This window comes from Ranitomeya imitator, chromosome 5 (genome assembly GCF_032444005.1).
Source record: "Ranitomeya imitator isolate aRanImi1 chromosome 5, aRanImi1.pri, whole genome shotgun sequence".
Lineage (NCBI taxonomy): Eukaryota > Metazoa > Chordata > Amphibia > Anura > Dendrobatidae > Ranitomeya > Ranitomeya imitator.
In genome coordinates, this window is record NC_091286.1 from 661,086,611 (window position 1) to 661,105,616 (window position 19,006).

At 43.4% G+C, this 19,006-nt stretch overlaps 2 protein-coding genes across 4 annotated transcripts in view; one reads left to right on the forward strand and one right to left on the reverse strand.

Annotated features, from left to right (window-relative positions):
* RUNX2 (RUNX family transcription factor 2) overlaps positions 1–19,006 on the reverse strand; it is a 280,535-nt gene that overhangs the window by 224,472 nt on the left and 37,057 nt on the right. The window lies entirely within an intron of this gene.
* Positions 1–19,006, forward strand: part of SUPT3H (SPT3 homolog, SAGA and STAGA complex component) — a 634,212-nt gene that overhangs the window by 20,239 nt on the left and 594,967 nt on the right. The gene's annotated exons all lie outside the window — the stretch shown is intronic.

Genomic DNA, 19,006 nt, shown 5'->3' on the forward strand with positions numbered 1-19,006 from the left:
CCTGAGAACTGGGCTCTGAAGAGCCTCATCTGGACGATCGTGCACACGTCCGCTTCATTCATTCTCAATGGGAATGATGGGGATAGCCCGGATCGGTGGGATAGCCCGGATCGGTCGGACCCCCAGCTATCAAGAACTTATCCTACATCTTACAGGTACGGAATAAGTTAAAATTTTGGGCAAACCCTTTCTTAGTAATCACCTAGACAGGGATGCACGTGGTTCCTTGGAGAATAAGTGTGTGTTTTTTCTCTTTATTTTCCCATGTATCTATTCATATCAACAAAAATAGAATTAAAAAACTTGCAATTTTCACACTGTCAAATAGGCTTTATGCTAGAATCCTACTTCATGTTCTGTACAGAATACTTTTTCTGCAGTTTCATTATCTTCAGTAATAGAATTACAATTATATGTGACACCTCTATATACAGTAGATAACACGGGATCCACCATTCACAATAGGTGATATCACAGCTCACCTCCTCCTCCTGTACAATGACTGATAGCACCTCTATATACAGTAGATAACACAGGATCCACCATTCACAATAGGCGATGTCACAGCTCACCTCCTCCTGTACAATGACTGATAGCACCTCTATATACAGTAGATAACACAGGATCCACCATTCACAATAGATGATGTCACAGCTCACCTCCTCCTCCTGTACAATGACTGATAACACCTCTATATACAGTAGATAACACAGGATCCACCATTCACAATAGATGATGTCACAGCTCACCTCCTGTACAATGACTGATAACACCTCTATATACAGTAGATAACACAGGATCCACCATGCACAATAGATGATGTCACAGCTCACCTCCTCCTCCTGTACAATGACTGATAACACCTCTATATACAGTAGATAACACAGGATCCACCATGCACAATAGGTGATGTCACAGCTCACCTCCTCCTCCTGTACAATGACTGATAACACCTCTATATACAGTAGATAGCACATGATCCACCATTCACAATAGATGATGTCACAGCTCACCTCCTCCTCCTGTACAATGACTGATAACACCTCTATATACAGTAGATGACACCGGATCCACCACTCACAATAGATGATGTCACAGCTCACCTCCTCCTCCTGTACAATGACTGATAACACCTCTATATACAGTAGATAACACAGGATCCACCATTCACAATAGATGATGTCACAGCTCACCTCCTCCTGTACAATGACTGATAACACCTCTATATACAGTAGATAGCACAGGATCCACCATTCACAATAGATGATGTCACAGCTCACCTCCTCCTCCTGTACAATGACTGATAACACCTCTATATACAGTAGATGACACAGGATCCACCATTCACAATAGATGATGTCACAGCTCACCTCCTCCTGTACAATGACTGATAACACCTCTATATACAGTAGATAAAACAGGATCCACCATTCACAATAGATGATGTCACAGCTCACCACCTCCTCCTGTACAATGACTGATAACACCTCTATATACAGTAGATGACACAGGATCCACCATTCACAATAGGTGACGTCACAGCTCACCTCCTCCTGTACAATTACCGATAACACCTCTATATACAGTAGATGACACAGGATCCACCATTCACAATAGGTGATGTCACAGCTCACCTCCTCCTGTACAATGACTGATAACACCTCTATATACAGTAGATGACACAGGATCCACCATTCACAATAGGTGACGTCACAGCTCACCTCCTCCTGTACAATTACCGATAACACCTCTATATACAGTAGATGACACAGGATCCACCATTCACAATAGGTGATGTCACAGCTCACCTCCTCCTCCTGTACAATGACTGATAACACCTCTATATACAGCAGATAACACAGGATCCACCATTCACAATAGATGATGTCACAGCTCACCTCCTCCTGTACAATGACTGATAACACCTCTATATACAGTAGATAGCACAGGATCCACCATTCACAATAGGTGATCTCACAGCTCACCTCCTCCTCCTGTACAATTACTGATAACACCTCTATATACAGTAGATAACACAGGATCCACCATTCACAATAGGTGATGTCACAGCTCACCACCTCCTGTACAATGACTGATAACACCTCTATATACAGTAGATAGCACAGGATCCACCATTCACAATAGGTGATCTCACAGCTCACCTCCTCCTCCTGTACAATTACTGATAACACCTCTATATACAGTAGATAACACAGGATCCACCATTCACAATAGGTGATGTCACAGCTCACCTCCTCCTCCTGTACAATGACTGATAACACCTCTATATACAGTAGATGACACAGGACCCACCATTCACAATAGGTGATGTCACAGCTCACCTCCTGTACAATGACTGATAACACCTCTATATATACAGTAGATAACACAGGATCCTCCATTCACAAACCATGGACAGAAGGAATCAGCCTGAGTGCACCATTATAAACACATGGGAGAGACGGCAGCGGTGCGGGGAGAAGCCGCGGAATGCACGGGACTAGTCTCATCTCTACCTTCAGTACCCAGCAGACTGATCAAAATAGCCATCAGTGGGGGCCATTTTCTGGTACTTCCACCATCATGAGAACAGTAGTCCCGTGTCCGCCCTCTAAAAAACATGAGAAAAGATGAGTGCATGCTTCGCAGCTTACAGTCTTGTGTTCTCAGGGAACTTAGCTCAGTTGAGAACTTACACCCTTGTGTTTTCAGATTACTTAGCCCAGTTAATTGAAAAACCACAACTACCCACCTGGCGGCCATGGACTACTAACATGACCACTGAACCAGGCTTTTGAGAATTGATTTGCTCCTTTTTAGAAATGACCCTTTTACGACCTACTGCAATAATCTACTTAAGCTGTGGACTGTGAAAAAGCTAATGTGATACCCAAAAAACACACTTTGTGACAGTGCTGACCTGGCACTACATAAGTGCCCTTATGGTAAGATGTGCAGCAGCCATATAGGGTTTTTTTTTTTTTTTTGTGGATTTTCTTTTTTCATCCTTAAAACTTTCTGATGTAAATATTAATTTTCTGCTTTATGTAATATTTAGAACTATTAATTAGAATGTGCATTCTGTGTCATTGCAGGGTTATGCTATGTTCCCTTTTTAAGTTTTGGGATGAGAGCTTTGGAGAGTAAAGCGGTAATTTTATATAGTAGACCGGACGGTGCCCACATTATCACATAATTAGCAGAATGACTCAGAGATTCGAGGATCCACACTAATGTACTTGCCAACAGCAGATTAGCACTGAGTGTAACCCCTTTCCGACATGCGCCGTATATGTACTGCTCTGCGTGAGCTGCGTTCCCGCAAACAGCAGTATATGTACGGCCTGGCAATTGCGCGTCCTCACGCTGAGTGCTGCGATGTGCCGGTGTCAGCCACCGATGGCGGGCATTTAACCCCTCTAATGCCGCAGTTTGTAGTGACAGCGTCATAGAGAAGCATCGCACAGGGAGGGGGCTCCCTGCACGCTTCCATCAGGACAATGCGATGCGATTGCATTGTCCTGATGGTCTCCATGGAGACCCCCGGCCCTAAGATGTCCGCAGGGTCCTGCAGGGAAGGTGACTTATGGGCGCTTGCTAAGAGCAGGCGATGACATGCCTCCTCCCCCTGCCTGTGAGATGCTGATGTGATACTCTGCAGTGCAGAGTATCTGATCTGTGATCTGACACTGTACAGTGATGTTCCAGGAAGGGACAATGTAATAAAGTTGGGTGAAGTAATTTATTGTCAAGCTACTGTGTTTTCTCTTTTTAAATCATAATGACAACCCAAAACATCCTAATGACCCTGAACAAAAGTTCACATACCGTGGTGATTTTGGCCTGATCACATGCACAGACGTTGACACAAATGGGTTTGAATGGCTACTAAAGGTAACATCCTCACTTGTGACCGGTTTGCTTGTAAGTAAGGACATGTGAACAGTCCTGCTGACTATGATGGATAGCGTTCTGTCCTTGAAAAAACTGATAGAACAGTTACATAAAAACTGGCATCTGATTCCTATCGAAATATGTAGTTTGGTTTTATAGTAATTGGACTAAGTACCCTGAGAGCACAAGGGTAAGATCCATTAATCACATTCAGCTTTTCGAAATTCTTTTGGATCGAAATTAACAGAACATTTACGTGAAACAACTAGTGTCTGAATGAGGCCTTCGTCCTACTTAAATATCAAATATATTAGTTTTACGCTAATTAGACTACCGTATTTTTCAGATTATAAGACGCACTTTTTCCCCCAATAAATTTTGGGGGAAAATGGGGTGTGCTTCTTAAAATGCGGATATATCTTACCGGCTGCAGTGGAGCAGGGTCCTTCCTAGGGTCGTTGCTGGAGGAGGCAAGAATGGAGCGTTACTGCGGGCTGGGATGAGGGGGTGTTCAGATGTGCGCCGCTGCGGGGGTTCGGTGCTGCGGGGGTTCGGTGCTGCAGGTGCTCTGCCGACATTTCCTTATTTTTTATGGGCACAGACATGTCCGTCTTTTATCCTAGTCAATGATCAAATTCAGGTCTACGGGTCCATGAAAAGCGTTTTCACTGACTATTTAATTGAAATTTGAGAAACCTCCATAATTTTTTTTTTTTTTATGATGGATACAAGAAAATCTGATGAAACTCTGATGGTAAAAACGGACCAAACGCTGATTGAAATTTGATCCAGCAAAACTGTCCCCCTTCTTTTTTTTTTTTTTTGCACAGAATAAAAATCACTGACAACTGATTGAGGCCTCAATGTAATGAAACACACGCACAAAAAAGTATCACAACTTTTTTTTTTTTTATATAATTTTCTTTTTTGTTCAATTCTGATGCCTATTTTTACAAATTGAGCCGAATGAAAACTTTACAATTCCTACTGAATTCAGTGTGCTGTTCCTTTTCAGTGCTCTGATATTTAGGGTCTTCCATAGCAAAATATACTTTTTTACCCTTGTGCTCTCAGGGAACTTAGTCCAGTTACTATAAAACCTTTGTGCTCTCAGGGAACTTAGTCCAGTTACTATAAAACCCTTGTGCTCTCAGGGAATTTAGTCCAGTTACTATAAAACCCTTGTTCTCTCAGGGAATTTAGTCCAGTTACTATAAAACCTTTGTGCTCTCAGGGAACTTAGTCCAGTTACTATAAAACCCTTGTGCTCTCAGGGAATTTAGTCCAGTTACTATAAAACCATTGTGCTCTCTGGGAATTTAGTCCAGTTACTATAAAACCCTTGTGCTCTCAGGGAATTTAGTCCAGTTACTATAAAACCTTTGTGCTCTCAGGGAATTTAGTCCAGTTACTATAAAACCCTTGTGCTCTCAGGGAATTTAGTCCAGTTACTATAAAACCCTTGTGCTCTCAGGGAACTAAGTCCAGTTACTATAAAACCCTTGTGCTCTCAGGGAATTTAGTCCAGTTACTATAAAACCCTTGTGCTCTCAGGGAATTTAGTCCAGTTACTATAAAACCCTTGTGCTCTCAGGGAATTTAGTCCAGTTACTATAAAACCCTTGTGCTCTCAGGGAATTTAGTCCAGTTACTATAAAACCTTTGTGCTCTCAGGGAATTTAGTCCAGTTACTATAAAACCCTTGTGCTCTCAGGGAATTTAGTACAGTTACTATAAAACCCTTGTGCTCTCAGGGAACTAAGTCCAGTTACTATAAAACCCTTGTGCTCTCAGGGAATTTAGTCCAGTTACTATAAAACCTTTGTGCTCTCAGGGAACTTAGTCCAGTTACTATAAAACTCTTGTGCTCTCAGGGAACTTAGTCCAGTTATTATAAAACCAAAATACTTGATATTTAAATAGGATAGCAATAAATTGTATATGAATGTGGCAACTATTTTTTTTAATGCATACTGGAGATAGAGGAAAAGAATAAGGGATAAAGGGGGGAGGGGATAGAAAAAAAAAGTGTGTGAACCCACCAAACTAGTTATGAAATAAATGCACCAAAACAGTGTATTTTATTGAAAGCACAACATGGTGCACTCGTTACAGGAAGGTAATATTCCACACTTTCGATGTGATGGTATGTCGTCCCCCCAGTCTGAGTGCGAGCGACCTTACATGCTTCACTACGTGCATTCTCCAGCCGAGGAGACCCCACTGTGTTGCAATGCATGTGCTCGGACAGACAGAATCCTGCGTCATTATCACCGTGGCCCTGACCGCTCAGAACCTCACAAGTTATCTGAGGACAGCACTCCTCATTACTCCCGTCTGGAAGGAATAGACCGTCCTGTCACTCTCTCCGGGGTCTCGTATGCGATCGTCCTGTAAGTTCTTGTTGACTCGTCATCTTGTGTTTTGTAGACAACAGAATGTTGTAGTGAAGGTGCTAAATATTCGGAATTTCTCATGCCGGTGTAGAATGTACACATGAGGTTTGTAACTCCTTGGTTTTATGCGCCATGTTCTCTGAGGTCAGGTCCTTGCATTGCCTAAAAAGTCAAAACTGCTGCAAAAAAACTTATTGCAATTATTATTTTTTGTTTCCCCTGTAATTTTTTGCCCAGTGTGAAAATATTCCAGCCCTGCCTTTTATAATTTTTTTTTTCACATTACACCCACAGACTTACTGTAAAAGTATTTTATTGGGATTTTATGTGATACCAACACTAAGTAGCACGTATTTGTGACCCATAAAGGAAGTAATACATAGGTTTCTTCTAAGTATTTTAAAAATAAAAATCCTAAAAATTGTGACTTACATTTGTATTCAGCCCCTGAATTAATACTTTGTCGGACCACCTTTCACTGCAGTTACTGCTGCCAGTCTTTTGGGGTCTGTCTCTACCAGCTTTGCACATCTACAGGTGACATTTTTCTCCTTCCTCTTTGCACACTCGCTCAGTGAGATTGGATGGAGACGTCTGTGATCAGCAATTTTCACGTCACAGATTCTCACTGGGATTTCGGTTTGGACTGTGAATCAGCTCTGACCTGCTTCCCTGTCCCTGCTGAAGAAAAGCCTCTGCACAGCATGATGCTGCCACCACCATGTGTGACGGTGGGGATGGTGTTTTCAGGGTGATGTGCAGCGTTAGTTGTACGCCACACATAGTGTTTTGCATTTAGCCCCAAACGTTCTAGTTTGGTCTCATCTGACCAGAGCACCTTCTTCCACATGTTACCTGTATCCCCTTCATGGCAAAGTCCTGACCTAAATCCGATTGAGAATCTGTGGCAAGACTTGAAAATTGTCTCCATCCAATCTCATCGAGCTAGATCTGTTTTGCAAAGAAGGGGCAAAAATGTCAGCCTCTAGATGTGCAAAGCTGGTAGAGACAAACCCCAAAAGACTATCAGCATTAATTGCAGCGAAATGTGGTCCGACAAAGTATCAGACTACAGGGGACTGAATGCAAATGCGCCTCACAATGTTCAGATTTTTTTTTTTTTTTGATAATTAGAAAAATCCTTTCCTTTACACTTCACAAATGCTTGCTACTTTGTGTTCGTATATCACTTAAAATCCATATAAAATACATTTAGGTTTGTGTGTGCAGCATGAAAAAATGTGGAAAAGTTCTCACGCTGTGAAGACTTTTTCAAGGCACTGTATTAGGCAATTGCTCTGTCAGAAGTGTAAAAACGATTCCACACTGCCAGTTTTCCCTTGAATAAGGTGGGCTCGTGCCATCTACAATGCCAGAGCCCGGAGTTCACTGGTTAGCTTCAGCCAAGTCAATCTCCGAGCTTTGGTTTCGCCGGCCAGCTTCTTCTTAGGGCAATCGGAGGAAAGTGCTTTTGATTGTCTCTAGAGATGGAAGTATTTAGACTTTTTTTTTGTTTAAACTTAACCCTTGCAGTGACCTTTAGGATTTTGATTTGAGAGTTCTTGACTAACCGTTTCTAAGTGCAATGATTTATTAAGCAAGTTTTTGTAGACGCTATTACATTTCATTTAGTTTGTGTTTTCTTTAATGGTCCAGTTTTAACGTCTTCTTGAGTGACGTCATGTCTTTAATTTTCCAGTAAGTGTTTCTGTAGTGTCATATTAAAGTGAGACATAACCTCCGAAGAAAGACGTTTTCTTAATAGCCTCTACACATGGTATATATAGCGTCTGTAGACAGGACAATGGGTACATTATTATATTCCTTTATTGAGCTTTTGTAGGCTTGGAACACACAGAGCACTGTAAAACCCTTCATGACTCAGCTATTTGGTTATATGGAATTTTTTTTAAATATTTTTCTATTTATTTGGACCCTTTAGACAAAAGCTTGTTTCTTTACTCAGAGTCCTGGCAGCAGTAGCTGTGAATCAGCATCTACTAGTCATGTCAGCGTCTGGCTACAGTTCTACTGCATTTAACATCTATGTGTAGACTACTACAAATTTAATGCCTAACATTAGAGTACAAAAATAAGAGTTGCTAAAATACAACCTACTGTATGAAGGGAAACTAGACATTTAGACGGTTTAAAAGGTAACCTGGGACTAGAAAATCAATGGCCTATCCGTAGGGTAACCTGGAACTAGAAAATCAATGGCCAATCCGTAGGGTAACCTGGAACTAGAAAATCAATGGCCTATCCGTAGGGTAACCTGGGGCTAGAAATACAATGGCCTATCAGTAGGGTAACCTGGGACTAGAAAATCAATGGCCTATCCGTAGGGTAACCTGGGACTAGAAAATCAATGGCCAATCCGTAGGGTAACCTGGAACTAGAAAATCAATGGCCTATCCGTAGGGTAACCTGGGACTAGAAAATCAATGGCCTATCCGTAGGGTAACCTGGAACTAGAAAATCAATGGCCTATCCATAGGGTAATTTATGGCTAGAAAACCAATGCCCTGTCCGTAGAGTAACCTGGGACTAGAATATCAATGGCCTATCCATAGGGTAATTTATGGCTAGAAAACCAATGGCCTATCTGTAGTGTAATCTGGGACTAGAAAACAATTGCCCTATCCGTAGGGTAACCTGGGACTAGAATATCAATGGCCTATCCATAGGGTAATTTATGGCTAGAAAACAATTGCCCTATCCGTAGGGTAACCTGGGACTAGAATATCAATGGCCTATCCATAGGGTAATTTATGGCTAGAAAACAATTGCCCTATCCGTAGGGTAACCTGGGACTAGAAAACAATTGCCCTATCCGTAGGGTAACCTGGGACTAGAATATCAATGGCCTATCCATAGGGTAATTTATGGCTAGAAAACAATTGCCCTATCCGTAGGGTAACCTGGGACTAGAAAACAATTGCCCTATCCGTAGTGTAACCTGGGACTAGAAAGTCAGTGGCCTATCCGTAGGGTAACCTGGGACTAGAAAATCAATGGCCTATCCATAGGGTAATTTATGGCTAGAAAACCAATGGCCTATCCGTAGGGTAACTTGGGACTAGAAAATCAATGGCCTATCCGTAGGGTAAGATAGGGCTAGAAAATCAGTGGCCCATCTGTAGAGTAATCTGGGACTAGAAAACCAATGCCCTATCCATGGGGTAATTTATGGCAAGAAAACGAATGCCCTATCCGTAGGGTAACCTGGAACTAGAAAATCAATGGCCTATCCGTAGGGAAAACTGGGACTAGAAAATAAATGGCCTATCCGTAGGGTAATTTAGGGCTAGAAAATCAATGGCCTATCCGTGGGGTAACCTGGGACTAGAAAATCAGTGGCCTATCCATGGGGTTAGCCTGGGACTAGAAAATCAGTGGCCTATCTGCAGCGCCCCAGAGACCTTGTTGTTGCAGTATGGCACTCTGCTGCTAATGGGAGTAGCGGTACGTCTGATGGCACTAAAGAGTTCTCCTGACCAGGTATCACCAGAACACATTACACTTCACACTCCGGCCACTAGGGGGAGAAAAAGACTTTATTTATTGGGCCACTCCTCACACTAGTAAAACTAGGGGCTGGGGAGGAAGTTAGTCAGAAGCTGACTGGGTTGGATTCAGGCAACATCCCGTGGCAGGGGGTGTTGCAGGGAGAAGGCACAGGGGGGCCCCTGTCGGGCGTGGGAACCTGGCAGGTGCCTAGCGAACAGAACAGAACGTAACGGAACCGCGCCTGCACACCCTGCGGCGGTATCCTAAGGAAGAGACACGAAGGGAAGGATATTGTGGAACCGTGTAAACGAGATCAAGCACAAAGGAGAGCCAGTAAGAGTCGTGTCGAGAGAGAGAGGCAACATCTCACTGAGGCGCGTAGTCGGTGGCCGGAACACCGTAGGAGTAACTGACTTCAGGCCTTACTTCAAACTCCGCTGGACAGTTAGCTATAGGTTGGCTGTCTACCTTACTACACCTACGAAGACATAGGGGGCAACATTGGGAGAGGGGCGTCTCTAGGGTCCCGGAAGACCTCCAAGCCTTCCCGTCATACGGGTGCGTCCTAGCCATAACATACCTGGGGGACGTTAGAAACTAGTAACATCTGGAACCAAAGAACGAGAGAGTGAGCTGTACAGAACGAACGAACGAGAACAACAGTTGTGAGGACTATTCCGAATGCTCAGCAGGATAGGACTACAACACACAGGCGCTATTGGTAGGCAACGATTTCCATCTGTGAAGGAAACTCTGGATGTGCCCATCGGACCGGCCGGTCTCTGAGAGCCCTGTTAAACGTACTCTGGATAGAGGATCCTGAAGCCTTCAGTAAAGAGGTAAAGAGACTGCAACCTTGTGTCCTCATTATTGACTGCACCTCACACCATCACCATCCATCTTACTGGGAAGCCCTGGGGATATACTTCACCTGTGGGAAGGTATACCATCCAGCTGCCATTCCATCACCCCAGTGGACCCCATAGCAGCGTCGGTCACCCTGACCGAACACCACAGGTGGCGTCACGATCCCCTGACAGACTGTACTACCACTTTCATTGGACGCCCCTTAGCAGGGTCGCGGACCGGGTCTAGCCACCGTGACAGCCTCAGAACCGAACCAGAGAGGCCCGGTACCGAAACGCGTGGCCCTGTGTCTGGGGGCGCTCCATATCTCCGTGGGGTTATCCTGGGACTAGAAAATCAGTGGCCTATCCGTGGGGTTATCCTGGGACTACAAAATCAATGGCATATCCGTGGGGTAACCTGGGACTGGAAAATCAATGGCCTATCCGTAGGGTAACCTGGGACTAGAAAATCAATGGCCTATCCGTGGGGTACCCTGGGACTAGAAAATCAATGGCCTATCCGTGGGGTAACCTGGGACTAGAAAGTCAGTGGCCTATCCGTAGGGTAACCTGGGACTAGAAAATCAGTGGCCTATCCGTAGGGTAACCTGGGACTAGAAAATAAGTGGCCTATCCGTGGGGTAACCTAGTACTAGCAAATCAATTTCTTATCCGTAGGGTAATTTAGGGCTAGAAAATCAATGGCCTATCCATAGGGTAATCTATCGACCAAACCCTTCGGATAATGAAGAGGTCTTGGCACTTTGACGAATATCAGGTGGAGGTCTGACATCTTTGTACAATCATCGATCAACTGGTTGAAGGGGCTCTGATGCTTGGATGGGAGCTGCAACCCTACATTCAGTTGATTACCGGTTGAACCATGTAGCTGGGCCATCATCAATGTGATACTGAAGACCTATCCTAATCATAAAACTTAAATTTTGTCTTGAGAAATCCCGTTTAAAATGTTTAAATATTTGTATATTTCTCCATATATTGATCAGTCTACTTAAAATACATTTTCAGAGGTTTTGGCTTTATTGTCCTACGTTATACAGACTATTGATTTTAACTGGTGTCATGTAATACTTTATTTCACCTGTGGGGGCACAGCAGTGTAATTCTCTCAGATTACCACTAGACACAGAGATGAAAGCAAACCTTTTCAAAGGGATTATTCCGGAAGAGAAAAAACTAGAGCTGTCATCCTAAATATATTCCTAAATACCTACGATTAGCATACCCGATACGTTTTGTCTAAAGAGGTAATCACTGTTGTGCATGAAAATGGCATTCGCCTTATTCTGACCAAAATCTGTCCTGAAATGTTAATGGGATAGGTGCCTGTGAGCATATGCAGTAGGCATATTATCCCTACCTTCATGTGTGGAAAGATGTGATGCCTGTAGATATTCTTATCTAATACTGAAGGAATACCAGGAATGCTGAGGAAAGAGGCTGCTCACACTACTACCCACCCTGTCTTTTTTTTACCTAGTGCTGGAGGTATCAGTGGTGATGTGGTAAGAAGAGGCTGCTCACACTGCTGTCCATCTTTCCTGATTTAATACTGGAGATACCAGGGGTGCTGAGTTGAGAAGAAGCTTCTCATACTACTGTCCATCCTGTCTCTCTGATCTTATACTTGAGATACCAGGCGTGCTTAACTAAGAGGCTGCTCACACTGCTGTCCACCATGTCTTTCTGATCTTATACTGGAGATACCAGGAGTGCTGAGGTAAGAAGAGGCTGCTCCCACTGCTGTTCACTCTGTGTACACGATATAATACTGAAGATACCAGGAGTGCTGAGGTAAGAAGAAGAGGCTGCTCACACTGCTGTCCCCCTGTCTATCTGATCTAATACTGGAAATACCAGGGTGCTGAGGTAAGAAGAGGCTGCTCACACTGCTGTCCACCCTGTCTATCTGATCTAATACTGGAAATACTATGGGTGCTGAGGTAAGAAGAGGCTGCTCACACTGCTGTCCACCATGTCTTTCTGATCTAATACTGGAAATACCAGGGTGCTGAGGTAAGAAGAGGCCGCTCACACTGCTGTCCACCCTGTCTATCTGATCTAATACTGGAAATACTATGGGTGCTGAGGTAAGAAGAGGCTGCTCACACTGCTGTCCACCATGTCTTTCTGATCTTATACTGGAGATACCAGGAGTGCTGAGGTAAGAAGAGGCTGCTCCCACTGCTGTTCACTCTGTGTACACGATATAATACTGAAGATACCAGGAGTGCTGAGGTAAGAAGAAGAGGCTGCTCACACTGCTGTCCCCCTGTCTATCTGATCTAATACTGGAAATACCAGGGTGCTGAGGTAAGAAGAGGCCGCTCACACTGCTGTCCACCCTGTCTATCTGATCTAATACTGGAAATACTATGGGTGCTGAGGTAAGAAGAGGCTGCTCACACTGCTGTCCACCATGTCTTTCTGATCTTATACTGGAGATACCAGGAGTGCTGAGGTAAGAAGAGGCTGCTCCCACTGCTGTTCACTCTGTGTACACGATATAATACTGAAGATACCAGGAGTGCTGAGGTAAGAAGAAGAGGCTGCTCACACTGCTGTCCACCCTGTCTATCTGATCTAATACTGGAAATACTATGGGTGCTGAGGTAAGAAGAGGCTGCTCACACTGCTGCTCACACTGCTGTCTATCTGATCTAATACTGGAGATACCAGGTGTGCTGAGGTAGCAAGAGGCCGCTCACACTGCTGTCCACCCTGTCTATCTGATCTAATACTGGAGATATCAGGGGTGCTGAGGTAAGAAGAGGCTGCTCACACTGCTGTCTATCTGACCTAATACTGGAAATACCAGGGTGCTGAGGTAAGAGGCCGCTCACATTGCTGTCCACCCTGTCTATCTGATCTAATACTGGATATACTATGGGTGCTGAGGTAAGAAGAGGCTGCTCACACTGCTGCTCACACTGCTGTCTATCTGATCTAATACTGGAGATACCAGGTGTGCTGAGGTAGCAAGAGGCCGCTCACACTGCTGTCCACCCTGCCTATCTGATCTTATGCTGGAGATACTATGGGTGCTGAGGTAAGAAGAGGCTGCTCACACTGCTGTCCACCATGTTTATCTGAATGCTTACCAGCTTCTTTGATTTGGATATAGCTCTATAGTGTATGTGGTATCGCTTATCTCAAGGTCACAGCATTGGAGTTTCTTACTACACCTACTCATAGGCACCTGTAATATTAACATACTAGAACAGGTTTCTGTTCGTGTAATGAACAGCGGCCATTTTGATGTACTACAATGATTACCTCCCTAAACAAAACAATTTGTGATTTGCTATTTAAAGGATAAAGAAGAAGTGTGGGGTGAGGGGCAGTTTATCTTAAATTTTAGCATTTTTCTCTAGAAGATAACCTTGCAATTTCTAATATAGCACCATATACCTTTTATACTCTGCTGCTCTGTGTACGGATGGCTGCAGAATGAATTGGCTGAGAATCCGCATCAGTGAGCTGTGACTATGAAGGTTATTACTAGTAATGAGCAAGCGAGCTCGGATAAGGTGTTATCTGAGCATGCTTGAGTGCTAATGGAGTATCTTCAGCGTGTCCGAGTCCCCACGGCTGCATGCCGCAATACATGCAGGGATTGCCTAACAAACATCCCTGCATGTGTTGCTGCTGTCGAACAGCCACAAGACGTGCAGCAGCGGGGTCTCGAACATAGTATTCGAGCACGCTGAAGACACTCTATTAGCACATGAGCATGCTCAGATAACACCTTATCCAAGCACGCTCGCCCATCACTGTTTAGAACTCTTATATTCCTTCTTTTTTGACCTTCTCCAAGTTGATTTATGACCACATAGTTAATTTTCACTTTCATGCCATAAGTCAACTGAAAGGAGGTCAGAAGAATTAAGATAAACTCACTGACAGATTAGCAGTTAACTCTTTTAGCAATTCTAAAAATATTGTTTTTTTTTTGCTAAATTTATATAGATTTTGATTCAATTATAAAAAAATTGTTAGCAAAAGCGAAACCTATTTTATAATGTTTCTGTACCGCGCGATGTTACTGTCCGGCTGTGAAGTAGTTAAGCTGCGAGCAGCGAGCGCTCCCTCAGTCCCGGCAAATAAATGTTGTGTAACTGCTATCCAGCGCTTAAGGGATAACGCACTCGGATCTCCTCTCGTTAATGCAAAGAGGAAATTCTATAATACAGAAAACTATTAAGGCATGATTCATAGAAACGCTGATCGGCCCGCTGGGGTGAAATCATTTACAATCTGTTCCACCTGTTTCCAGCGCTCACAGGTGGTTTTCTTTTCACGATGTTTATGGCCGGGCCACAGGGATATGCTTTTTGGATTGAAGATGGGTCATAATTCACTCTTAACACATCGTCAAACCCTACGACTGAGACTTTACCTTTTGCGGAGTTAGTAAAGCTCTTGGTGTTTGCCGGGAGCTCTGGATTTTGGCTTCGGAAGGAGGTTGATGTATTCTACCGTAATGCCTGGGAACGCATTTATTGCACTAACACTTAGGGCCTAGTAATGAGCGAGCATGCTCCAGGGCTAAAAAAGTGTCTTCAGCGCGCTCGAAAAATATGTTCGAGTCCCCGCGGCTGCATGTGTGGAGGGTGTTCAACACCCGCAACACATGGAGGGATTGCCTGTTTGTTAGTCTGTCTAATAGCCACAAGACATGCAACCGCGAGGACTCGAACATATTATTCAAGCACGCCGAAAACACTCATTAGCATCCGAGTTCGCTCACTCATTTTTTGTTGGCTTTTTTACTAGGTTCACTAAATGCTAAAACTGACCTGCCATTATGATTCTCCAGGTTATTACGAGTCCATAGACACCAAACATGTCTAGGTTCTTTTTTATCTAAGTGGTGAAAAAAAATTCTAGACTTTGTAAAAAAAAAAAAAATATATATATTGCGCCATTTTCTGAGACCCGTAGCGTCTCGATTTTTCATGATCTTGGGTTGGGTGAGGACTTGTTTTTTTGCGCGCCGAGCTGTCGTTTTTAATGATATTATTTTGGTGTAGATAAGTTCTTTTGATCGCCCGTTATTGCATTTTAATGCAATGTGGCGGCAACCAAAAAAACGTAATTCTGGCTTTTTTTTTTGTCGCTACGCCATTTATTGATTAGGTTAATCCTTTTTTTTTTTATTGATCGGGCGATTCTGAACTTGGCGATACCAAATATGTGTAGGTTTGATTTTTTGTTTATGGTTTTATTGTGAATGGGGTGAAAGGGGAATGATTTGAACTTTTATATTTTTTTTACATTTTTTAAAAAATATTTTTAAAAACATTTTTTTTACTTTTGGCATGCTTCAATAGTCCCATGGGAGACTAGAAGCTGCCATAGCTCGATCGGCTCTGCTACATACACGCGATGATCAGATCACCTGTATGTAGCAGAAACCTCACTTGCTATGAGCACCGACATAGCAATCCGGCAGTGACAACCATAGAGGTCTCCAGGAGACCTCTGGTTGTCATGCCAACCCATTGGTGACTTACGATCACATGACGGGGGTCACCGATGGGCAGATTTCCATCGCGATTGCCGGAAGTGCATGTTAAATGCTGCGGTAAGCAGCATTTAATCGGTTAATAGATGCGGGTGGATCGTGATTCTACCTGCGGCTGTTCCTGGCACATGTCAGCTGTTCTAAACAGGTGACATGTGCCAGGAAAGATGTGGACTCCCCACCGGAGCCCACATCAAAGGGAGGGAGTGCGACGTGGGCGTACTATTACGCCCAACATCGTCAATGGGTTAATGAATGTGGCGCATCTTTTAGCTCCTGTGCATCAAAAAATGTAACATTGGGATGCATTTGTCGGACTTTACTCCACTCTTTTGTGCCATAAATGATGATGAATTTGTTGGCCTTGCCTCCTCTTGGTAAAGTTCTGCCTACTTTTCAAAAAGTTGCTTGAGGTGGCCCAGGACTAGCATTGAAACACCGAAAGTCATACACCTTTTTTTTTTTTGTGTGTGCAAATACTAGGTGCACAAAAATGTGGAAAATTTCCCACAGTTTTCCTCCTCAGAACTCATCGCAAAAGGACTCCAAATAAAAGATTCAAGTGCACCAAGGTAAAGGGCTCTCCCCTGACTATATAGAAAACCCACAAAACATGGAAACAATGGCCAATACAGTTTAAAAAACTATATATTTTATTAAATTTCCCCCCAAATTTTTTATGTTAAAAACAACAAAAAAAGGGCACACAGGCATTTGCCACACCATGTACTACAAAGGTGAATACAGGTACTGTTACAAAAAATATACACAATAACAATGAAGCCATGTTGATCGTAAAATGCAGTACAAAGAGTGGAAAAATGACAATATAATTAAATCAAAAGAGCTTTGAGTGCAACCTGTGTGGCATCCACAAGCACCCCGACGCGCGTTTCGCTTGCTCCTTCTTCCTAGTGGTCCCCTAAAGATAATTGAGTCTCTTAAAACCTTGTAACAGATTCCCTTGAACTCCTTCATCTGAGAGCAGCATGATTTAGGGGAAGAGACCCAGTGATGCGCAACTTGCTTTACTGGTTGCCGCAGTTTTGATGAAATCACAGTTTTCTCTGCTGCAGATCTACCAGTTCTTGAATGTTGACTTCGGTTTAACCCCGCCCACATCACTGACCCTGTGTACACTGTGCATAGGCAGAAAGCTGCCAATCAGTGGTGAGATGGGGTTATACAGAGCTCATGAATATGTATGACATGGCAGCAGATTTACTAGTCATATAGCGATAATCTGCTGATAAAACTACTGCAAATAGACCAGGAAATGACACATTGTTGTAATCAGGGTCTTTGCTCTAATATGCTGCTCTTAGATTAGGTACCAAAACCTGATGGATTCACTTAAAGTCAACTCCTATAGGTAGGAATCTGTTATAGGTGGCGGTAGTGCCTGACCTCTAGAGACTCAAGCTTTTTGATCTTTACAGAAGACCTTTCAGGAGTTTCATTATCATTGCAAACAAAATTGCAATGGCAGATAACACCTCTATATACAGTAGATAACATGGGATCCCCTATTGACAATAAGTGATATCACTCACTGTACAGGAGGAGGAGGTGAGCTGTGACAACACCTCTGTATACAGTAGATAACACAGGATCCACCATTCACAATAGGGGATGTCACAGCTCACCTCCTCCTGTACAATGACTGATAACACCTCTATATACAGTAGATAACACAGAATCCACCATTCACAATAGATGTCACAGCTCACCTCCTCCTCCTGTACAATGACTGATAACACCTCTATATACAGTAGATTACACAGGATCCACCATTCACAATAGGTGATGTCACAGCTCACCTCCTCCTGTACAATGACTGATAACTCTATATACAGTAGATGACACAGGATCCACCATTCACAATAGGTGATGTCACAGCTCACCTCCTCCTCCTGTACAATGACTGATAACACCTCTATATACAGTAGATAACACAGGATCCACCATTCACAATAGGTGATGTCACAGCTCACCTCCTCCTGTACAATGACTGATATCACCTCTATATACAGTAGATAACACAGGATCCACCACTCACAATAGGTGATGTCACAGCTCACCTCCTCCTCCTGTACAATGACTGATAACACCTCTATATACAGTAGATAACACAGGATCCACCACTCACAATAGGTGATGTCACAGCTCACCTCCTCCTCCTGTACAATGACTGATAACACCTCTATATCCAGTAGATAAGAGGATCCACCATTCACAATAGGTGATGTCACAGCTCACCTCCTCCTGTACAATGACTGATAACTCTATATACAGTAGATGACACAGGATCCACCACTCACAATAGGTGATGTCACAGCTCACCTCCTCCTCCTGTACAATGACTGATAACACCTCTATATACAGTAGATAACACAGGATCCACCATTCACAATAGGTGATGTCACAGCTCACCTCCTCCTGTACAATGACTGATAACACCTCTATATCCAGTAGATAAGAGGATCCACCATTCACAATAGGTGATGTCACAGCTCACCTCCTCCTCCTGTACAATGGCTGATAACACCTCTATATACAGTAGATAACACAGGATCCACCATTCACAATAGGTGATGTCACAGCTCACCTCCCCTTTGCCGCCTCTTCTTATTTCCTGTTGCCTTTGGGGAGCATAGTCAGGCCTGAAGCTAAGAAGACCTCTATATAAAAGATGTTCTCTGACTAAGTCTGTGGCTATAAATGTCCCTGTGCCCAACTGGTAGCAGTCTTAAATTAAATTAAGCCTAGTGGCCTGTGGTAAAATTGCAATTGTACATACATCTTGATAC